Here is a 23,824-nt window from a genome sequence, read left to right on the forward strand (position 1 = left end):
TCTGTCACGGCCACCAGGACTCCTGGAACCAGTACCTGGGTTGGGCCGAGTACGCCCAGAACTCTCTCCGTCAACCTTCCACCGGATTAACACCTTTTCAATGCGTACTCGGCTACCAACCCCCATTGTTCCCCTGGGACGGGGAACCCTCCAACGTTCCTGCCGTTCGACTGGTTCCGGGAGAGCGAGAGGGTGTGGGACTCAGCCCACCATCAGTTGCAGAGGGCCCTGCGCAGACGCAGGATGACAGCCGACCTTCGTCGCTCCAACGCTCCCAACTACCAACCTGGGCAGAAGGTCTGGCTGTCGACAAGGGACATCAGACTGCGTCTGCCATGCAAGAAGCTGAGTCCCCGCTTCATTGGCCCGTTCACCATCCTTCAGCAGATCAACCCCGTCACGTATCGTCTTCAGCTTCCTCCTGAATATAAGATTCATCCCACTTACCACGTGTCTCTACTCAAACCTCACCACCCTTCCTTCTCTCCTTCCACAGAGCCTGACGTGACAGCCGCCGAGCCCCCCCTTCCACTTCTTCTGGAGGATGGGACTGCTTACGAGGTTCGGGAAATTCTGGACTCCCGGCGCCGTGGTGGTCTCCTGGAATACCTCGTCGACTGGGAGGGCTACGGGCCAGAGGAGCGGTCGTGGGTCCCGCGGAACGACATCCTTGATCCCAACCTGCTACAAGCCTTCCACTCCAGCCACCCGGACAGACCTGCCCCACGCCCTCGAGGTCGGCCACCACGACGTCGGGGTCCTCGGCCCTCAGGAGCGGGCCGTGGGAGGGGGGGTACTGTCACAGACACGTCAGGCTCCACCTCCCGTCAATACCCAATCACCGGAATTCTAATCATTGCCACCTGCACATCATCAGCCACTTAATCACCAGCACTATTTAGCCCACACTCACACACACACCAGTTGTCCGGTCTCGTTTGTAGTACAGACTCATGTATGCGAACCTCAAGGACTCTACCTGCTACTTACCTGCTACTTACCTGCTACCAGCGATCCCTATCGCTCCGTTGTCTCCAGTTCCCCTCCTGTGTTCCTCCTTCCGTGTGTGTGAGTGTTCCTCGTCAGCCATTCTCCATCTCCTCGATTTCTACCTCCATCTGCAATCACAAGGACAGTATCAAACCTCTATCATCTCATTTGAATTCTCCATCTTCCATTTACTTACCTGCTCTTTGCTGTTTCTCAAATAAACCACCATACTTGCTTTTACCTCTGCCTCCGTGCCGTCTGTATCATAACAAATTGCTTTCCATATTATTTGTTTGAATAAAAGAAGCTTTTGTGTAACTGCTTTGACTAATAACATCTGCTGACTACATTTAAACTTTGAGTTCATGAAATGGTGTTGTTAGCACTATGCAAATTCAACTCTACTCTTTTTTTTATCTTCAAGGTCAGAATTATAATGAACACAAATACAATTACATTAATGAGCCAAAGCCATGGAGAGAAGCTCAGAGATACTGCAGACAGTTTCACACAGATCTGGTCAGCGTGAGGAACCAGGACGAGAACCTTCAGGTCCAGCAGCTCATTCCTGCAGGACAAGTCACATATATCGGCCTGTTCCAAGACGCTTTCGCATGGTCCGATAACAGCACATCTTCCTTCAGAAACTGGGACTCTGCTCAACCGGATGGATCAGGAGAATGTGTGGCACAACATTTACAAGATCACAGACTGTGGGATGATCAGAACTGTGGCAGTCCAAGACTTTTCATCTGCTATGCGAGTGAGTGTGTTTTTCCATGTCTGATGTGTTGTGGCTGGTCTGTTAGGTACCGCGTCCAAACCAGTAGCTGTGCAACACCATACACCAACACCAACAGTAAAATACCACAGTAAAGATAGTTTGTGGTTTAAAATTCAGATATTATTTGGATGTCATACTTCATGATCTGTGAATTCAGGTGATGTGCTCCTCTGGTGAGAAATCTGCTTTATTCATAGCAACTCTTAATTTTTATAATAATAAGATGATATGATAATAATAATTCCTTACATTTATATAGCACTTTTCTGGGTACTCAAAGCGCTTTTACATATGGAAGCTAAACCTTGCTTGGGGTATTCTCCACGTGCCTGCCCATGTTATAGTTCTGTCTATGACTGCCTCCCAGGTTGTCCAATTGCCCCGACATTGCTGACTCACTGCTTTGATCTTATAGTTTTCCTTCTCCATCTTAATAACCTCTGAGATCACCAGGTTTCCCTTCTCCTTTTTTGTGGCTTTGGACCACAACTTGTGAGTCATTCCCCATCCAAGGCCAGCCCTGCCTGTCTGCACCCACCCAACAATCTCCTGATGTTTTAGCTGGTTGATGGCCCGATCTACTACTTTTGCTGCACTGCACTTTTGTCCAAAATGGAATTTAACCTTGGAGTTGTGGACAGTCGGGTCAGGTGAGTCTCTTAGCTTGTAGCCCAGGCTGATAGATTTCAGGGGAAGCTGAAAGGTGTTTCTTCCAAACAGTACTTTCACTTTTAGAACATATCTTCATTTTTATTGAAAATAAATGCCTTTCTGATGTGATATGTGATGGGAAAAGGGAGAAGAGAGAGCTTGCCAAAAGGCGGACTCAAAACCGGGTCACAAGTCAGTTCTATGCACCTTACGCACTACTGCCGTAATCACAAAACATTTTATCTTAGTTCTCCTAAATAGTAATAAAAGTTCTTAAGCTAAGCTAAGGGCAGGGTTGACCTCGTTGCCGTGGATGATGTCAACATGCTTACTAAGTATGCCCACAGTGATGGGCTGATGACTTTGGAAACTAGTATTTCCATTTTTAACTAGGAAACTAGTATTTACAATAATTATGACAGCATGTGAAGGCAGCACAAATCATAGAAACATTGTAGAACAAGGTATCATGTTGCCGTATTTAAATCAATATTTTAATATATAAATGTTGCCATATTTTAATAAAGATTTTAAAATTTAGGCTAAGTGCCACTAATTAAACAAATATATGCTCAGCTAATTGTCAGCCTCTTACATGTCTGCATCTCGAGAGATTGCAGAATTCAAGCAACAAATGATGTCAAATAGAAATAAAGAAAATAAGAACAAATAATCAAACTATAAGCAACAGCACAAATAAACACAATAGAGCAAAGCTTCAAATAAAATAATCAGTGCTTTTTTTTTAGATTTTTCAGGTATCTAACAGTAGTTTTCAGGTATAGAAAATGAAGAAATCAAATATAAAATAACACTGCATATTATCTTCACAGTATAAATTAAGATTAATCATTACTGAAGTTACAAAAACTCTGGGTTCGGGCCAAATACCGAGCTCGGAGCCCTCTCCCCAGACAGCACGCCAAATACGCATACCATTTATTATATCTGACTTATTTGTAAGTGTGAACTCGTGAAATAGGCAATATGTCAAAAAAAATGACCAATCAAGTTGTGAATGTGTCCCTATGCCTTTAGGTTCTGTATCTTTTGGTTCTTTGATAAAATTGCCAATCTTAACGCTAATCGGACCAGGTCTTTGGTCCGAACCAAACGAACCAAACTACAAGTGTGAATGTGCCCTCTTGACTACTTCTCACAGAATTATGAACTGGTTTTACCACTAAAATGCTTTGTGAAATACGCTTAGAGCAAAAATTTAGGAGTCTTAAAATTAGGACTGACACACCCATTATTTTTGAGAGTTTCTTCTAAATTTGCAAGTTAGGAGCTACTTTTATCCTTTAGATGTTTCTCTTCCATTGTAGAAAAGTGAAGCCACCATGTGTCTCAATCTTGCGCTGATTCAGGACCCGAGTCTGCGCAGTAGTGAGTGAAGTGGAGCTATGGTATCAAGGTCCCACCCACACTCCCGCAGAGTCAGCATATTGCAGTCGGGCAACAAGCCAGTACCATGGAGCTAAAGGCATACATCTGCCTTTCTCTTGATTATTAAAATCCCACATATTCCCCATAAATATTTTTAAGGTTGTTGTAATTATTTTTGCTAACAATCTATTAATCCTTTGATTAAGGTCATTCCTTCTTGTAATATAATCCATCCAACATTCATAACTTTATAAACTCTGGGATCTCTGTCTGCCTCATAATGTAATACTCTCCATAAACTCCTGGGGGCGTACATTACTGTTTGATAATCTAAGTCTCCATTCAAGTCATAGGATAATCTGTATTCAGATTTCATGATATTTTTACTATTATGATATTCTGGGATTTCTGTGGGTATCACCCAGAATATTCTTCCCGTTATATTAGGATGTCGTACCCTTACTAATAGGCATTGAGTAATACTCATACAGCCATCTATTTTCATATTGTATCCTCATAACATAATGACTGTCTTTCTTCAAGATGTTTTAACCATAAGTCCTTTTGATTCCCTCATTAATATTATCACTGATATTTCCAAGAATGTCCCACAGTCTAAATTGCAAGACCATCTGATCTGTTAAAATTTGTTTCTATAATTCTGGATTGTTCTCCATAATTTGTGATCTTAATCTTTGCCATGTAAGAATGATAACCAGTGTTTACTTTCTTTTTCCTTATCCCAGGTTAATCCTGCTCTGGCTCTATAATCATCTCCACAAATCCATTTGGACTCATTTCATTACATGGACAAGAAGTTACTTGATATTCTCCTCGACCTTTGATGAATTGTCCTTCATATCTGTTCATGGTTTTGCAATTTTGATCTTTCATAATCTGAAAATAACCATCTAAGGCCTTTTTTCGCTATATAGTGTGCAATTCCCACTTATACTATTCTCCTGTACATTTGTGTATCTTTTGCTCTGGGCATTTCTCCCAGTATTTTGTCATGCTCACACTTATTTGGTATAGGTTTTCTTTTGACCAGAATACATTCCAGGCCTGATAATCACTTTTGCTGTTCTGTTGGTCTTACTATGTCATTTTATCCATGGGAAAGGGTCTATTTTTTTGTAAAATATTTACGACATTCCCCTTCAAAAACTAATACAGGATTTGGAAGGTTTGTCATTAGTTTAATTCCTGTCTCTCTGGTTGTTATGCTCACTTGTGTTGGGTTGATTTGATATTCTTTGTTATCTATTTTTACTTGCTCTTGATGCGTTTGATAGCATCCATGTTTTTCTCCAGGACCTACATATTCTATCCCACTTTTCTTATGCCAAATCCATATTTTTCTTATTTGAGTAATGTTAACTATTTCTTTTCTCAGTCTACATTTTACCATTGTATAATTTCCAACTTTCAAGGTATTTAATATCTCTGAACATTTAGTATTTTTATACTATAGTACAATTTGTGACTTCATGTATGTAAATTTGGTCTACTACTATCAGTTGTGTAGCAAAATCAACTAAGGGCCAAATTCCTGCTAGGACTATGGTCCCTGTTATCAAAATTGCCAGTAATAGAGGTTTGGGCAGGCATGGTTCCTTCCATTTCTTCATTTTTCTTGCCCAGTCTTCACGTTTTTCTCCATCATCCAATTTCATAATTCCTGAAAAATAAAAACAAAACAATTAATGGGAGTTTTCTGGGGGCCCCTTCCATCCTCTTTATTTCCAATGGACATTCCTGACTCAAGAATAATCCTGCACGTTATTCCCGAGCCGGTTCCATTTCAACGGCGCAGGCGAGTACTTCAGGTTCTGATGTTGCGGTCAAATTCACAATCACTTTGATTTCCAAAGTAAATGCCGGTAGATCTTCAGTTTCACCTTCCATAATAGGTTTTCGCTGTGTACCAGCATTCTTTTTCTGAGGGCTTCCCTCCTGACAGAAGTCTATCTGCACACATCCGACCCTGGTAACTTTTTGTATTATTTCGTTCTGCCAACGTTCTTCGTCAATTTGTCCAAACTGGCAACTCATATTACTATTTTCCTCGTTACATTAGCCTCGTCTGGGACAATCAACTCTTGGTGACATTATTTGTTCTCCATCACCATTTTCCATTAGCAATGGTTACAATTGACCAGATAATTCCTTTTCCTTCCCTGGATCCACTAGCATCCATTTGCTTTGAACTTCCTCTATTCCTTGACGACATCTTGGCGTCCAGGAATAATCAATACTGCTGTTGCTTAGCTGTCTTAGATAATTGTCATTATCTAGGCCCACACTTGTTGCATTCCAACTACTGCATACTAAACCACAAGCTTTATGCCATGCCCACACCCTATGCCTTCCTATCACCAGTAATTCTCCTTTTTCCATATCACTAATGCATTTTATGCATTTCAAGCCTGTCCATACACACTCACAGCTATCCTTCGGATTTCCTGTTCTTTGAGTCATTATTACCTCTAGTTTGGATACTTTATTCTGCATTCCTCACATATGACACACAGTGCTCCCTTTATTGCTCCGGGATGCTCCTTATACTGACTGCTCTTAATTTTTGGTTCCTCTAGGGGCTTTTCCTTAAGATCCTTTTTACACCTAGGTTTATCTTTAGCTGGACCGTCCCGCCATATATATTCTCCAAAACATCCACATATTACACAGTTTCCTTCAGCCTGTTACACTTTAAACTCACAGCACTGCCTATTTTCTCTTTTTCATGTTGTGTGTAATATGTGGTTTCATGTTGTGTGTTTGTCACAATGTAATTCGTTCTGCTTTTTGAGACTAGTCATGTCTCTGCTCTTATCACTCCTCTCTGACTGTTGATTGTTATCAAGTATTTAAGCTTCAGTTCCTCTGTATCTTCCAAGTCTTGCTTTCGTAATGTTTTAGTCACCTTTGACCAAAGACCTTTTAGATCAAATTCCATTATTCTGTAATTCTACTGTGTGCTGGTCAATTATTTATACAATTTAATTAAATCTTTAAATGGTTTGATCTTGTCTTTATTCTCTAGTTTTATCCACACAGTGTCTCCTACCTAACACATATGTTCCTGCTTGATCGGACAGTCATTCTTTGTTCCTCTTTTTATATCTGTGATTTTATATCTGTGATATAATGTTTTATATCGTTTGCCTTCAGAACACAATTTAAGATATTTTGATGAAATCCAAGATGGATTTTTTTTATCCTCCATTGACAGCAAAGCAATTAACACTGTCAAGGCCCATAAAGGTAGTAAAAACATTGTTAAAACAGTCCATGTGACTATAGTGGTTCACCCTTTATGTTATGAAGCCACAAGAATTCTTTTTGTGTCCAAAAAAATAAAAGTAAAGAATTTATACAAGAACTTCTTCTCTTCCGTGTGGGACTCCAGCGCGCGTTCACGAGAGCGCCACGACACATGCGTGTGGTGCTGACGCAGGATCCGGCGTTCTGACGTCAAAACCTGGAAGCGCTCTTGTAGACACTTGTAACCAATTATCACGAAGCAATGACATTTTAAAAAAATACGGGGGTTGTATGCTAGATTACAACTGTTTAATACAGAAAGAAAACACTGGACAAATGGACAGAAGTTGCATGAATTGCATAAAAATGACTTGAGCTAGCTGTATTTTCTGTATTTTTCTTACCTCTATAGCACTACTGTCCTCCGCTGCAGCAGCTGAATTTAAACCCTTTGATAAGAGTTCGGTTAATTTTAGGCATTTGGTAGTGTCTGATTTAAGAGCCCTTTTTTTTTGCTTTCTCGAACCTTTTCTGCACCGCCCTTCTTTTTTTTTCTCTAACTTTTACTGACAATTTGCTCGTGTTGCGCTCTCTCTCTGATGACGTGCTTGATTTTGACTGAGTTTGATTGACAGGCGATCTAACCAATCATAACGCCGTATCCACATTTATGTCCGACAAAGAGGTTACATTAACATCGTGGACTTGAATTTGAAAAATGTGTAGTGTCACAGGCTGCATGAACTGAGGCGCTAAAGCAATTTGTCAAGACACATTAAAGAGCCAATAAACGCTATTTACTGTTTAAATTTCTCTTGTTTGGTGTCCTCTTTGCTGGAATGTATTTTTCACTCTGACAGAGCTGATGTGTGGCGTGAGAGCGCCATGGCTTGTCAGACATACATAGCAACAGTAACTAAAGGGGGCAGGTCGGTCGGCCCATCTCGAAACTGACCCGACCATTTAACAATGGTCTTTACCACCTGTAACGACTGGGAGACTCAGGCAGGGGATCCAAATGCAGCGTTTATTAAAGATAAGCGTCGTCGTACAAGCAGGGTAAACCAGGGGCAAACAGGAACAGCAGAGGGTAGACAGAATCGTAATCCAGGTACAGGCAGAGGTCAGAACGGGCAGATAACATTCACAGGTCGGTAAACAAAGCAAGGGTCAGAGGTAGGCAGCACAGGATCATGAAACAGACAACAGGCAGGAACGGTAACACAGGACAGGCAGACAAGGAATAACGCTTAGAAATGACACACTGGGTAATCAAGACTTCGCGATTAGATGGTGTGAGTGAGAGTCCTTTTATAGTCCAGGTAACAAGCTGCAGCTGGGTGTGGTGATTAGTGAGGAGTGTGTGCATGGCTGTATGTGGCGACAGGTGATTGGTGTGGAGTGAACATGTGACTGACAAGGAGAATTGTGGGAAGTGTAGTCCGGGGAGTGACAGGAACAGACGGTGATCATGACACCACCTTTATGGGCCTTGACAGTGTTAATTGCTTTGCTGTCAACGGAGGATAAAAAAAATATCTCGGATTTCATCAAAATATCTTAAATTGTGTTCCGAAGGCGAATGAAGGTCTTACGTGGTTGGAACTACATGAGGGTGAGTAATTAATGTCAGAAATTTCATTTTTGGGGGAACTAATCATTTAACTATTGTTTTTCCACTTGTTTCTTTCAAAGCTTTAGCCCAAATTTTTCCAGTGTAACCATCTGTTGCTACTACGATGTATCTATGTCCTAACTTTGTTTTAGGATTAAGGGGACCAGCTATGTACACTGACCATTCTTCATTAACTCTTTGTGGGGTTATGCATCCATAGTCATTTCTTAATGTTTTCCAGTATCCTTTTCTCATGCAGTTCTCACAATTTTTTCTTACCTCGATATTTTTTTCCTCCAATTTGGAACATGTATTTTATTATCACTTACGATTTTTCCCATTAAGTTTACACTAGGATGTTTCGTTTGATCATGGATTTTTCCTCTTATATTACTACTATTCTTTGAATTCTAAGTAATTTATCTACTTCGTTGTTTTTCCGTGCCGTTTCACTTTCGTCTTTGCTATGTCCCGGTTGATGGATTACAGTAAGATCCATTCCTTCTATATTCTGTTCTATCTCTTTCCAAATATCTGTGTGTTCTATTGGCTTCCCTTTACTCTTTGTATAATCATTTTCTTTCCAAATGTCCAAATTTTGGTTTATTCCTGTTTCAACATATTTACTGTCTGTAATTAATATCGCCTGTTCTATGTTTAGCTCTTTCAATTTTTTCCTTGCCTTTACGTTTTATTATGTAACCCCAAAGTGCCTGCTCATCTTTAAGAGTTTTTGAACCGTCAGTATAAACTACCGTAATTTTCACCAAGTCTAATTTTTTCTTCTGACACTTTTTCTGTTCTTTGTGTCTAAATTTCAGGTCTGAGTCTAACAGCATGTCTCCCCATCTTTCCCATCCCATCTCCCCATCTTTCCCATCTTCCCACCTTACTATCTTTCACTTTATTTTTACTCAAATGTGCCATTACTGGCTCGTCAGTGTTAATATAAATTAACTTCCCTCTGGCTAGGCCATTCAATTCTGGATATCTTTTACTTAAGGCTGTTAACTTCTTTTCAATTGGTGTAAACTTTTGGCCATATGTTAGACTGCGTCCTTCAATTATTTTTTGATCCTACTTCCGTTCTAATGATCTACCTCTCTCTCTGGTTGAGTTTTTATATTTTACTCCTTTGATGTTTACTTCAGGCCAATCGTTCTTTATCTGATGTAAGCTCAAGCTCAAGAGCTCAAGCTCTCCTGCCCTCTAATTATGTAACCTTACTTCTCTAAGATTGTTATCTGATGAGTCCCTACTTTGACTGTCGCTCTCTTCTTCTGTTGTGTCTTGCTCAATAGAGTCTGACAGTCATTCTTGTGACCCTTCTTGTGGGGTCACAAGAAGATCATTCTTGTGATCTTCTTCCTCTTGGGGTTCAAGATCTTCCTCCCAACGTGCAGTAGGTTTCAACTTACTTATGTTTTCTGCTAACCTTGGCTTTACTTTGTATTTCTCTTCTTGCAGTTTAATAATATTTTTATTTTCTCTTGATCTCTCTCTTTAACGAGGAAATTTATGGTTATTGAAATTTTTTGGGACATTTCTATTATTCCAGCTGCGATGTCTGTGTACTACTATCGGTTAGTACTATATGTGCCACACTATTCCATTTTGGAGAACTGCCTGCTGAGGACCTAATCTGATTCTCATATTCTCTCTTTCTTTAAGAGCGTCTTCCCCTAAGCATACAAAAACTGCTCCAACTATTCGTAATCCTTTGATCATATGTGGATTTCCATACACAACTGCCATGCCTTCAGACATTTGTTCCATCCAACGCACATAGATCCTTTGCAATCCATCTCAGCTTGGTAACCATAAAAGTATCTGACCTGGCTCTATCTCCTGAACCGAGGTCTCTGCCCTTAAGGCCTTTTTCTCCCATGCTTTTACCTGGTGGTCTCCCCAGGTGTAGGCTTGAATTAAGATATTACTGGGTTTTCTCTGGGCTTTTTTACCTGCTATACTAGGGTGTCCCCTACTACAGGTTTCTCAACTCAATAGCCCCTCTAGACCCCTCTCTAGGTCTCACGGGTATTGATCCCATTTCCTGGCCCTTCAGTCCTTTCTCTGGACTGGAATATACTAAGTCTCTCTGGACTAGGATCTAACCAAATCCTTTCTGGATTGGTCTATGTGGGTCTTACAGACAGCTCTTCAATGTGGTTTCGACACTTTCAACTTAAAACTCAAACTTTGGGTGCCATGTTAGTCAGTGCAACCTTTTATAGTACACCTTTTAACCCTAGGATTATTCAGGTAGGGTAAGGAAAGTCAAATCTAGTCTAAACCATAAGATACTCAAACACCAGCAGGTTGACGTTCTTCAGGAATGATGTACAAGACTACCTTGTGGTTGTTGTTTATCGAGGCTCAGTTTGTAGTTATAATAAGTAAAGTCTCACGGAAGGCAAATGTAACAATAAAATATCTCTTTTATTGGTTATAATACAAAGCAGTTAATGCAAAATAAAATAAAATAAAACTTAAATCAGCTTAAGCTAAAAAGCTCTATAACCTAGCTTTACCCAGCAATACTGGAGATGCTGTTAAGCGCCCCTCGTTAGGGTATCAGGTGTCCTTCTACGCTTAATGCAGGCAGGCCTTTTACTCCTCAGACTTTTATACTAATTTTTGGAAAATTCTAACTTCATATTACTCATTAATTGATCAATGCATTTGATCCAATCTTCCTGCTGTAGGCGTATCAGTCTCTGTATCTCTTGCTTGCCCTGATGGATGTCCTTCCTCTGTCACCTATGCTGTCATCTTCTTCTAGCACTCTTCCTCTTCTTCACCAAAGTCTTTGTCTGGCTCACCTCCACTTTAGGTTGCAACATACTCTCTTAACCTTTGTGGTTGGTTACAATCATCAAACTCAAAAACCAAACTTTCACAACTGTTGCTTTGTCCTCTTATCTTATAACAAACAAAGGAAGTATTGCAGTTACTTAATTTCATAATCATTCAAGCATTCAAGCATAAATGGCCTTAACTTAAAAGCAAGCAAATAACTACATTGAAACAGGTGAATAGCAATATCAATATTAATTTCCAAAACAAAATCAAGAACAAAGCATTTACTGCTGTATTTATAAACAGCTTATTAATGCTTTATAAATGATGAATTGACTATTTACTAATGTTTAACTAATGCTTCATAGCGTGAGTTATTATAAAGTGTTACACCTTTAGTAGCACTTAAAATAGTCTTTTTGTAACAATTACTAACACCATGTCTATACCGCATCGCAACACAGAGTCCTAGATACGGGTGGGTACCCGTGACGTGACGGTGTAGACATGGTATTAGTAATTGTTGCAAAAAGACTATTTTAGACATTTTTTTTTCGAAAAAACGAAACTGGCATTGCGTCAGTTGAGCTTTTTCCATACGTTGAATAGGGAAGGCATAGGATGAAGCGTAAGCTTTTTGAACTGTGAGAGTTTTACACTTTCTTCATAAGTTGAATATGGATGGTGGTCTGGCAGAAGCTCGATATTTGACTTCATAACTTGTCAAATATGATTTTTTTTTTTTTTTACACAAATGCATCATTTCACTTCAGAAGGCCTTTATTAACCCCCTGGAGCCATGTGGACTATGTTTATGATGGATGGATCATTGATTAAATCACCAACAAAGACTCCTCAATCACTGTGGGCAGAGTTAGTAAGCATGTTGACATCATCCATAGCACCAGATCTTTCTCTTAGCTTAAGAACTATTCCTGCTATTTAGGAGAACTCTTAGTGTTAAGATAAAATGTTTTGTGAATACGGCCACTGGTCTTGAAAGTTTTCAGCAGGAATCTCATAACTTGTGTGATATTTGTGCAAGCATTTTAAAGCTAAAATACAGAGCTACACATTTCTAATGTTAATACTTCATGAACTTTATGTCTATTAAGTATTAATATTATCAATATGATTTTATGTCTTCATTGTTGTGACCAAACTGTCATTCAGTTTTTCATTAGTTTAGTTAAAAACAGTGAAATGTCTTTATTTGTAGCTGTTTTAGCTCATTAATGCTTTTAATTCATTCTAGTGGATCCCAGACCCCTGGACCCCATTATTACTTATCTTTCAATATATATGCATGAGCATTATTTTATTAAATCGTTCACCTCTTTCTGTGTGTATGTGCAGTGTGGAGGCACCTCATGCAGAGACCGGCCATACTGACCATTCAATTGACAGTAAGTCACTCATACTGACACTGACAGATAGTAAGACGTTTTATTTTAAGCATGAATAACACAACTTTGGTTTTGCAAAACCATAACACCACACATGCATTTACACTGGTGTATTCTTAAAGATTATACAAGAGCTTGAAATAATAATTTTGCTTTGAAAAATTGCACATGGAAAAGCATAGTAATTGCCATAATTGAACTGAAAACAGTAATAAACAGCAATAATTTCTCCAATCAAATATGTCAGGAAACATGACAAAAAAATCACTGATAATTTTTCATCACACATTCACTGATTCTGTACACATTAAATGAAACACTCACAAAAATAAATGAAAATCTCCAACCCAAAAGGACTAAAAGCAGTTGTAGATGATAGAAGTGAAGCTAATGAACATTCGTCTTGGATAATGATGCTTATGCTAAACATCCCGTAGAAATAACTTGCTACTATCTTTTCCCTTTTCAACCCTATATTGTACCTAGAAATAGGCCCGCGGCCCGCAGGGCAGATTTCCGGATGGTCGGCTGGTAGTTTGTGTCTGATAGTGAACAGGCAAACACTGGTTGACAACGACATCACAAGCTACAACCACATAATAGTACTGAGACTGAACCTGAGCTCTACACTTTCTATTTGAATCATAATAACTTTGAACAATGTACACTTTCAATGATTTCTTACTGATGCACAAGTTGCCACTGTATCTGACGCCTAGTTCATGGCAGATTCCTTTAACTTTGTCCTTATCTTTTTTGCGGAGGAAGGACTGGCGAGGAGCTCTGCCACAGAGACCAGTTCTTGTTAGGTAACGTTCCCAAGCACTTCGATCGCTTGTGTCAAAATTAGATGAGAGAATATGTTTCTGTTCAAAGTTATGATAAGCGTTGTTACTATTAACTGACTCGCAGGGAAACTCTGCCCATCCTTCGGTGATCATCAGAGTGACGAGGAGTACGAGGAGAACCGCCGATCTCATCCTGAGAACAAGAGAATTAGAGCTTCAATGAGTTGTTAATAAGATAATGAACACAAGCTAATGAACAGCTTCTACAACAAGGTTGCATGATTTTCTGAATATATCTAATAATAATAATATTTTATTAAAGGCCCACTGAAGTGCCTTGGAACACACAGCTTTATTCATTGTGTTGATGTAATTTCCAATGAAACATGTAAATAGGTAGCTTCTAGAGAGCATTTGATTGGACAGAAGATTTGATGAGAAGCTGAAGTGCGATTTCATGTCATGAAAATCTGTGATCCATTTAAACAGCAGTGAGAGACTGTAAGTTTTGAATGCTTATTTTATCATTTAAATGCAAATTTTGTCATTGTTTTGGAACACACCAGTTTATTCATAACCTTAAGGCTAACATATTCATACTAAAAGCTAAAAAACTGAAATTTTGATTTCACTGGGACTTTAAATACTCTTATTTTGCAGTGAAACATTTGCCACATTTATATTTCTTGTTTTGTTTAATATTTTTATTTTATTAATTTTTCAAATGCCTGTTATAACTCTGAGATAACTGGGGCATTCTAAAATGCTTATTATATTTTTTTATAATTGTACATAGATTTACCTGCGTGTCGTTCTTGAGCTCGTGAAAATGAAAGAGTCTTGTTGAGTCTGAGCTGGAGTTCAGAAAGTGTCTGAAATGCTCATTTGACCGATTTTTATTGGGTGTAAAAGAGGGAGGAGCGAAAATGAACCCATTTCTAGGAAATGCATCACAAACACGGTTCTTGCAATTGAGCAAAACTTAGTAGATGTTTTTGCATCTTTGTGATTCTGCCTTGAGGAAATTCAGTAACGCTTTACAATAAGATTCCATTTGTTAACATGAACTAACAATGATAAATACTCTTAAAGCATTTATTAATCTTAATGTTAATTTCAACATTTACTAATATATTAAAATTAAAAGTTGTGTGTGTCAATGTTGAAGGGTCCTGAGATAGAATGTTATTAAATTATTAAAGATTAATAAAAACTGTTACAAATGTATTGTTCATTGTTTTTTATTTTTTATTTATCCTTTATTTTACCAGGAATCCATTGAGATATAAATCTCTTCTACCAGGGAGTGCTGGCCAAAAAAGTTTCACATTACAAACACATAAAACCGAAAATATAAGAAAAAAGTATTTTCCAGCAATCAAATGAAGAACACGACACGTTTCCTTATAGGACTCCAAAATATTCAAAGTTGGGAGTGCTTCTAACATCATAATTCTCTGAATTTCATTCTGGAACCTATATGAGCATAAGAGGAAAAGGCAGTTTTGCCAAACTCAGAATATGCTCTATAGGAACAATTAAAAGATGATCTACTCCTTAAATTACAACTTTAATAAAATAAGAGATGACAGATATAAGTTGGCAATTTGCCTAATAATGGCTTGACAATAAACAGCATATGCATTTTTCTCTTTTGGTACAAGGAGGACCGGTAACACTTTAGAATAACTCACGCTATGAAGCATTAGTTAAGCATTAGTAAATAGTTAATTCATCATTTATAAAACATTAATAGACATTAGTAAGCCATTTATAAATACAGCTATAAATGCTTTGTTCTTGATTTATAAGCATATCTATAATGAGTTTAATAATTGTATTTTCATACTTTATTAATGATCAATTTATCATTTCTAAATTATGTATTACATTATTCACAAACCAGTAATTTAGGAGTTGTCAGTGGTTCATAAGATCATTTAGGAAGTGTAAGTAAATGATTAATAAAATATTTAAATGTACATTTATGCATCTTATTATTTAGACATATAGAATTAGTTACTCAGTGTGTTAATAAATGCTTTATTAACATATTCCTAGTGTCAAAACTACCTCGGTACTAACTTTAAAACATTAGAGAACAGCAGTGCAGAAGATCACTGAACCTTTAAATCTCATTTATAAAAGCTTTACAAAGCATAAATAGTCCTCACTTTAGATGAGCTCACAAAAATAGTTAACTGACTACTTCTAAATGTTTTATAACTACCTGAATTAATCATGAAATGCAGTAGGAATATGTGTTAATAAAACATTTACTAACACACTAAGTAACTATTACTATGTGTCTAAATAATAAGATGTATAAATTAATGTTTAAATAGTTTATTAATCATTTACTTACACTTACTAAATGAACTACTGACAACTCCTTAATAACTGGTTTGTAAATAATGTAATACTTAATTTAGAAATGATAAATTGATCATTAATAAAGTATGAAAATACAATTATTAAACACATTATAGATATGCTTATAAATCAAGAATAAAGCAATTATAGCTGTATTTATAAACTACTTACTAATGTCTATTAATGCTTTATAAGTGATGAAATAACTATTAACTAATGCTTAACTAATGCTTCATAGTGTGCAGTTATTATAAAGTGTTACCGGAGGACCAACCAATTTATACAAATTACAATTATGATGCATTCGTCACAAATCGTATTGCAACATGATATATACAGTCCAACTTCTTCAGTAAAGATAGGTTTGCATGCATATAAATCACATCACCATAATCCAGCACTGACAGGAAACAACTTTAGATCATTCTCTTTTTAGCTTCAAAGGGGAAACATTTCTCTAAATTAACTTATCGCTCATTCACATTCACTTTATCTGAACTGACAACAGATATAAAGCACATGAGATTTTAGATCTTTCTCTTTTCTTCCTTCAACTGCATATTAACGTAACTTATTGTACAAAGAAAATCCTGGGAGAATATACCCACTTAATCACATTAAACAGAGCAATGTCTGACATATTATATATTATATGACTAAATAAAAACGAAATAAAATAACCGAATGTCATACATGCATGTCATCACATACTCTGATTCTCTTTCTTAACAGTATATCCCCATATAGTTGATTAATAATATCAAACTATCACAAATTGGCTCAGTTTGCATGAACTAATGCACATCAAACAACATGTGACGCAGTTGATTTTAACAACTCATATGATTGAACTCCGATTGTTTTTTTTTTTTATGACAAACTATCCTTTATCTCTTTTTCGGCATGCATATTTCAATATTTTCTCATCATCAGTTAGTTATCAATCATATTTCTTACCATAAACCATTAATTGAACAGGTATGACTGATTACAGCGCAATAACGGAAGTAGTTTTTATAAACGTGCTTTAGAAAAAACATTACTGGTGTACATCTGAGTCAAAACAATGGCTCTGACATATTTTAAGATCTGCTTTCAAATAAAACAGCTCAACAATGCATTTTAGTCTGGGACTAACTTAAGCCTCATCTGTGGAACCGGGGGTAAGTCTGACTTTGGAATGTGATTCTTGAGCAGACATACATGGACCTCAGGGGACTTGTGGATATTAAAAAAAAAAAAAAAGTATTTATATAATACACCTATAATAATAATAATAATAATCAAAATATTAACATAATATTATCAATCATCAGCATAATTCATAATTGATTGATTTATTTACCTGTCTAATAATTTAGCCTATTTTATTATAAGCTTTTTTATTTATTTTATCTTAGACATATTTTATTTACATTTCAAGCTTATTTTATTTTAAGATTTTTTATTTTATTTTATGCTTTTTTAAAGCATATTTTATTTATCTTATTTTATTTCAAGCTCTTTCAGTTGTAGTGTCAGTGTTGTCCAGTAGGAGGAGACTATCTATCAGGAGACACTGACCTCTGCTGGACAGCTGCAGGAACAGCATGTGAAAATGAATATAGATCATCAGGATCAAGTCATTTAGAAATACCAAGGGTTCACTCAAAGCAAGGAGAGTCTGCTTTTAGCTGTTACCAGCTTCCAGAAGAGATCCGATGTGCTCCAACAGTATTCACATTCAAATCCAGACTCAAAACACTTCTGTTTAGCTGTGCATTCACTGACTGAGCACTGTGGTATGTCCGAACTCTTTTACTTGTTTTTGCATTTTATATCAATCTTTTATGTATAATCTTTTATATAATTATAATTATTTCTGACTTTTAATGCATTTTAAATCTTGCTGTCTGGTTGAAAGAGCTGGGAGAGTTAGGAAGTAAGGATTTGTTATCCCTGGATGGAGCTCTGACAGAGTTAGTCCAGGAAGATTTGTCTGTAAGCAGAGGCGTAAATCCCGCCATCTGAGTGCTGTCCACCCCAAAACAATATAATGAAAAACTACGTATTGTAAATACATGATACATACTTAAAATAATTGTGTAAGTAGTAAAGCAATACAAACGCAAAAGGGCGTTTTAAGTTTAGAAACATTTTGAGTCACACCTCCCTTGCCTCACAGTGGTTTGGTCACACTTTTGTGTGTGGTGTGTACAAGTCCGGCAGTGTTGCCAAGTCTGCGGTTTTTCCTTTGATTGGGCTACTTTTACACTGTTGCCACGGGTTGTTTTTCATGTCTGCGGGTTGAAGTGACCCCAAATAATATGATATTTAGCCCCTGGAATGCAACTTTCACCTGAGGAACCCCACAAAAAAAACGCCAATTTTAACCCCCGCAACACAAATTTTACCATGGGACCCCCTATAAGAACGCGATTGGGCTAGTTTTGGGCTAGATTTGAGTAGCAATTGGGCGGGTTTTGTTGTGAAAACCTGGCAACCCTGCCGGCGGGAGAGAACAGGGGCATGTTCAAGCTCAAACCGGTGCGCAACATTTTGCTACGGTTTCCGGGTTGAACGTCATGTTTCCTGGAAACGGTGTGTAACGGGTTTGAGATACGTTTTCTCTTGTTTGGTGGTGTGTCAGAAATGTCAGCCCAATCAGCATCAACATGTATATAAACCAAGCAGTATTAAAAAAACAGCTCATAAATGTAATTAAGATTCACAAGAGCAAGTATGTTTACACATGTTTATTTACATTAATGGCAAAATAACTAGAGGTTTAGATGTTGATGATTGGTTGAAAATGTTTGGTTTGGTCACCATTATGGCAATCAATATTTGCTTTAGTTGCGCAGTTTGACTTTTTAAGATTTGTATTAATAGTTAATATTAATAGTTTGAGTTTAAAATGTTTAGTTTACAATATCTTTTTGAAAAACTCTTTAAAACAATGTTAGAGTTCATATTGTAGAATTACAGGCTTGTTATGATTAATAATACAAAGTAATAACATATCAATAGATTAGATTCTAGATGACATCAGTGAATCAGACCACTACATCAGGGGTTCCCAAACTTTTCAGCACACGACCCCCAAAATAATGATGTCAGTGACTCGTGACCCCCACTATCTTCGGAAGTGGTTAAAGTATACAAACGTCGTATATATATATATATATATATATATATATATATATATATATATATATATATATATATATATAATACAGATGACATTTATCATTTATGAGACTAAAAGTCGAATTTATGACTGTCATATAATTTACTTTGTCATAAATGACTTTTCATGTCATAAACATGACTTTTTAAATCACAATTTTGACTTACTATGTCATAATTTTGATGGTTGTGTTTTGGTGTAGTATGTTGTAGCAAATTAACTCAAAGGGGAAATATTAATAATTATTCATAACTCATTATGATTATTAATTATGATTAATTATGAATATGTAAATCTGTTAATCAGATTAACTGGATGTAGTTACATTAAGATTAATATTACAATCAATGAACCTGCTCGTGCAGTGAACGCTCAGTGTTGATTGTTTATTAATTCTAAGAAATGTTAATTTCCAAATTATGGAAAAATAACGTTCTTATTGTACCATACTACTCAGAGCACCTAGTCGGGATCTAAATCACTTAAGAGGCAATTAATTTATTAGCAGACGGAGTCAGAACCACACATGTATTGTGCACAATCTTTATTAACTAACTCACAAACACATAACATACAACAAAGGTCACACACATACGTACTGTAGGTAAGAATGAGTAATGATAGGGTTGAACCGGAAGAGGTACTGTTAGAGGTACTGTAGAGCTACAGCTATAGGAAAAAGTCAAAGACCATCTGGAAAGGAATCATCAGTTTCTTTTAGCAATAGCAAAGGTAAGTCTTACAAATCAATACTAAATCGCTGTTTAGTGTTAAAATGTACGATACTTGCAAGATGCCTTTAGGCTGAGGAGTGTCAGATCGCCAGGTTGAGGAGAGATCTTGAGGATTTCATCTGAAGTTGTTGCCAGTCTTTTCTAATTTGGATGTTGAGCACATGGCTAGTTTGTAGGCCTAGAGAGGCCTGCCACAAGGAGGTCCGTTCGGTCGTCCAGAAGCAAGGAAAGAAAGGGAGTGGCATTGTTCTCTAGCTTTTAACACTCTGAGGTCTGAAAACGCGGCGGCGCGTTTTGCAGGTTTTTTTTCACATTGCAGCAAAACAGACTTAAAATACTCCGTCATTTTTTGTCATAGAGACATAAGTAATATATCAATTGAAACTATAGAATATCTTCTTTTATTTGTATACACTCAGAGTAAAAACACAATGTTGTGCTTTTTGTAAAATAAAGAAAACTAACATGATGCGTGATCTCTCGTCTCCCTCTGAACGAAGTCCAATCTGATAGTTCTCAGAAAATGAACTGTAACTTAGTGAATACTAATCACAGAAAAATTAAACTTATGTCTAAAAAAACGTTAAGATGTCAGGTTTTAAATCATGCAAGTCAAATCGAAAACAAACCTTCTGTGTTTATGTAATCTGTATGAAAAGAGAGCCATGTCAGAAGTCCGTGATTCAGCTCATTATCCGCTAATGCGGCCACGCCCACGGAGCCAGCGCTATTCAGACGCAAATTCAGAGGCAATACATGCATTCATCGTCTCAATCGTGTATTTATTGTCTTGAAAAGTGTTTATCTGGATGTCATGGTTAGCGATCTCTAGAAGACATGCAGTTAGTTCCTGTTTTCTTTTCTTCTATAGATGAATTTTAGATGAGTTTTTGTTTCTTTAGCGCCCTCCGGCTGCAGAATGAATTGGAAACTCCATTCATGGAATAGCCTCTTCTTCTTTTAGATGAATTTGTGGACTAAAAATGCACAGAGAGCGCCCTCCGACTTCAAGGATGAATTGAAAACACCAGCGCTCATAGTAATGACAATGAATATTAAATAAATATAACTCCTCTGTATAGAAAATTGACATAAGCATATGAGAATCCAATATTTCTCCAAATGTGAATGCTTTTATTGGAGTCTCACACACATGATGTACAGATAGTCTATGCAGTGTGTGCATTAATTTGAACCACGACAGCTATTATGGGAGTGGCTTGATGAAGTGCAGGAGATGCAGATAACTTGATCTTGACCCTTAAGAAACTTTAATGCTGTCAAATCTGCTTCAACTGTAAATTATTTGCTAATTACAACAATGATCTAAAAGCCTATATTCAGACTCTTTGCATCACAAAAATACATTATATTTTAAAGTATAATATAAAACCATTACTTTATATTGTAATAATATTTTTCTGTATGTTTCATATATCATGATGAGCTTGAGACATCACAGAAGGTTTTTTTCACAGCCTACCTGACTGAAATGCCTCATTAATATGCAAGTCATTTCAGCTCATTACTATGCAATTCTTTTGTCTTCTCAGGTGAGAATGGCCCATTATTCAGTGGTGATTCACGCCTCCACACATACTGTGTTTCTTGGCAAAAAGTGTCTTACAAAAACTAAATCAATATATTGTTTTATATGAAGGAGTAGGCAGCATAATTTTTACATGATTTTGAAGCAAAAACTTTTAGTTTACAACCTCCAATACCCTAAAGTATTGTGAACACAGATTTACTATACTTTTTTTGGCCTTATTTCAGTGACTTAAGTTTTTTTGTTTTTTCAATAACCACGCATAAATGTTATTTCTTCAAAAACACAAACATGTACATACATGCTCCTCACATATTATTGTAGCCTAGTTTGTGCTGAATACAGTGTAATGACACTTTTTCCATTAATATGTTTATGAACAACTGAAAAAAGCACAAATGTCAGGGCATGTCAAAACTCCAGGCCCCAAATCAGCCTCAGACTCCAGAGGGTTAACCTCTGGTCAAAGTCCAACCTCTTAAGGTTGATGCAGCCAATGAAGGTGTTGTATTTCCGGGTGACAACACACCCCTTGTCCAGGCTTTTATGACCAAGCTGAGTCTTTGAATAAGAACTATTAAAGATTCTTGTAATACTTATGTGTTGCGCAGGGATGGACATACCGCATACACAAGCATTTAAATCTTCCCAATACAAACCCATAGACACTAAACATGGCATGATTGAAGTTACCTTAAATGTATCATAAAACATACACATACATACGTGAAAACAATGATTGTAATACAGCAACAGTAATAATGGATACCATTTCCTGGGATTGTGCATGTTCATTTATAGAACAGTCTGTCTATACATTAATGCAAGAGAGTCTGTGTTATGTGTGGATAATGCAGGAAAGATGCACATTTTTGTGTGTCTCTTCTCTGCTATCCATGCGGCATTTATTGGTGCAATAAAACTTGTAACAGAGAACTTCTCTGGGGATGGAAGCCAGACCCCAGAGTGAGCTTAAAACTATTGGTCAACTAACAAATAACTGTGTCTGATTTGTCTCAGTCATTACAATGTTAACAAATTTTATGCTGCACAAAAAATGGGCTTATAATAAACTTGAACCTTGAACCTTAATTTATATTTATATTCTTTAAGTCATACATTTGACTTTGTCATAACTTTTCATCTCATAAATTATGACTTCATCATAATTATAATTTTAGAAAGCATGATGTGGCAGAAAGAGGCTTTCATACATTAGAGACAGACTTTATAAAAAAAAAAATTGGAATCACTAAAGATTCCTTATAGTGAAAAAGATTCTTAAGATTATTAAAATAATAAAAGGGGGGGAAAAATTATTTTAAGAACTGGTCATTGAAAGGTTCTTTGTGGTTCTTTAATGTGAGCTGACCAGAAGTGGAACATCAAGCAGGTTCACCAACAACCTCCTTGCATTCACACAGTGCACTAAAATAAAGTGGCTGGAGTATTTAATTTTGACATTTAAATACTTACATAACATTAAAAAATTATAAATAAAAAAATAAAAAAATAAGAATAATGCAAGCAGATGTGTCAATGTCTCATGCAGATCCCTTATAGGAAAGATGTTCCAGTCAGGTTCACCAGGTCTTTAGTCAAATGTACACAAAATGTCAGGAAAATCAGTGGATTAGACCAGAAACAAAGCTTTGAGTTGAGCAGAAGATGACAAATTGACCTCAGTGATTCTCTACGACTTCAGATAAATTCTTGATCTTATCAGACAATAAAACGGCACAAACATGTATTTTTATCCACATGTACTGTAACTGAACACATGTTTAATGTCACTTACAACATATCTTTGATCTAGATTAGTTTGTTCATAGTTTTTTAAAGAAGAGGGCATCACACAACCTGTGTGTCGTCACACATGATTCCATAAAGGTGATCTAAACGTCCAGGTTTATCTGTAAATCTGCTTTCTTTTTTTTTGCCAGTTTTTGTGGGTTTTCATTTTCAGATTCCCCTAATGTTGCACAAAATGAGATCACAAATGAGATCTTTTTAATTGTTTCTCTTCGGTAAATGGAGGGCATAAGACAACATTCTTTACTCAAGAACTCTAACATTTCTCATCAGTTTGTTCCCAGATCTGCTATTCATATTCATTTTAGCTCAATACACAGCAAAATTACTTTCATCCTCAGTTTTTTAGTCTTGTTTTCCAGTACAAATATCAAAATATTCTTAAATTGAGATACATTTTCTAAGGAGCAAAACTACTTTAAGTTGATAAGTTGAAGACTTAATATGAAGTCTTGTTCACTGAAAATTATCAAAATAAATTGAGTTGAAGCTTAAAAC

General features: G+C 36.8%; 1 long non-coding RNA gene across 1 annotated transcript; it reads left to right on the forward strand.

The window, feature by feature from the left end:
- Positions 1-1,740: 1,740 nt before the first annotated feature.
- LOC125264219 lies at positions 1,741-14,096 on the forward strand. The gene is made up of 4 exons (XR_007184034.1): positions 1,741-2,424; positions 12,852-12,901; positions 13,670-13,710; positions 13,814-14,096. It is a non-coding gene; the product is annotated as an uncharacterized LOC125264219 (long non-coding RNA).
- The last annotated feature ends 9,728 nt before the right edge of the window (positions 14,097-23,824 follow it).

The sequence above is a fragment of the Megalobrama amblycephala genome, linkage group LG3 (genome assembly GCF_018812025.1).
Source record: "Megalobrama amblycephala isolate DHTTF-2021 linkage group LG3, ASM1881202v1, whole genome shotgun sequence".
NCBI classification, from domain to species: domain Eukaryota; kingdom Metazoa; phylum Chordata; class Actinopteri; order Cypriniformes; family Xenocyprididae; genus Megalobrama; species Megalobrama amblycephala.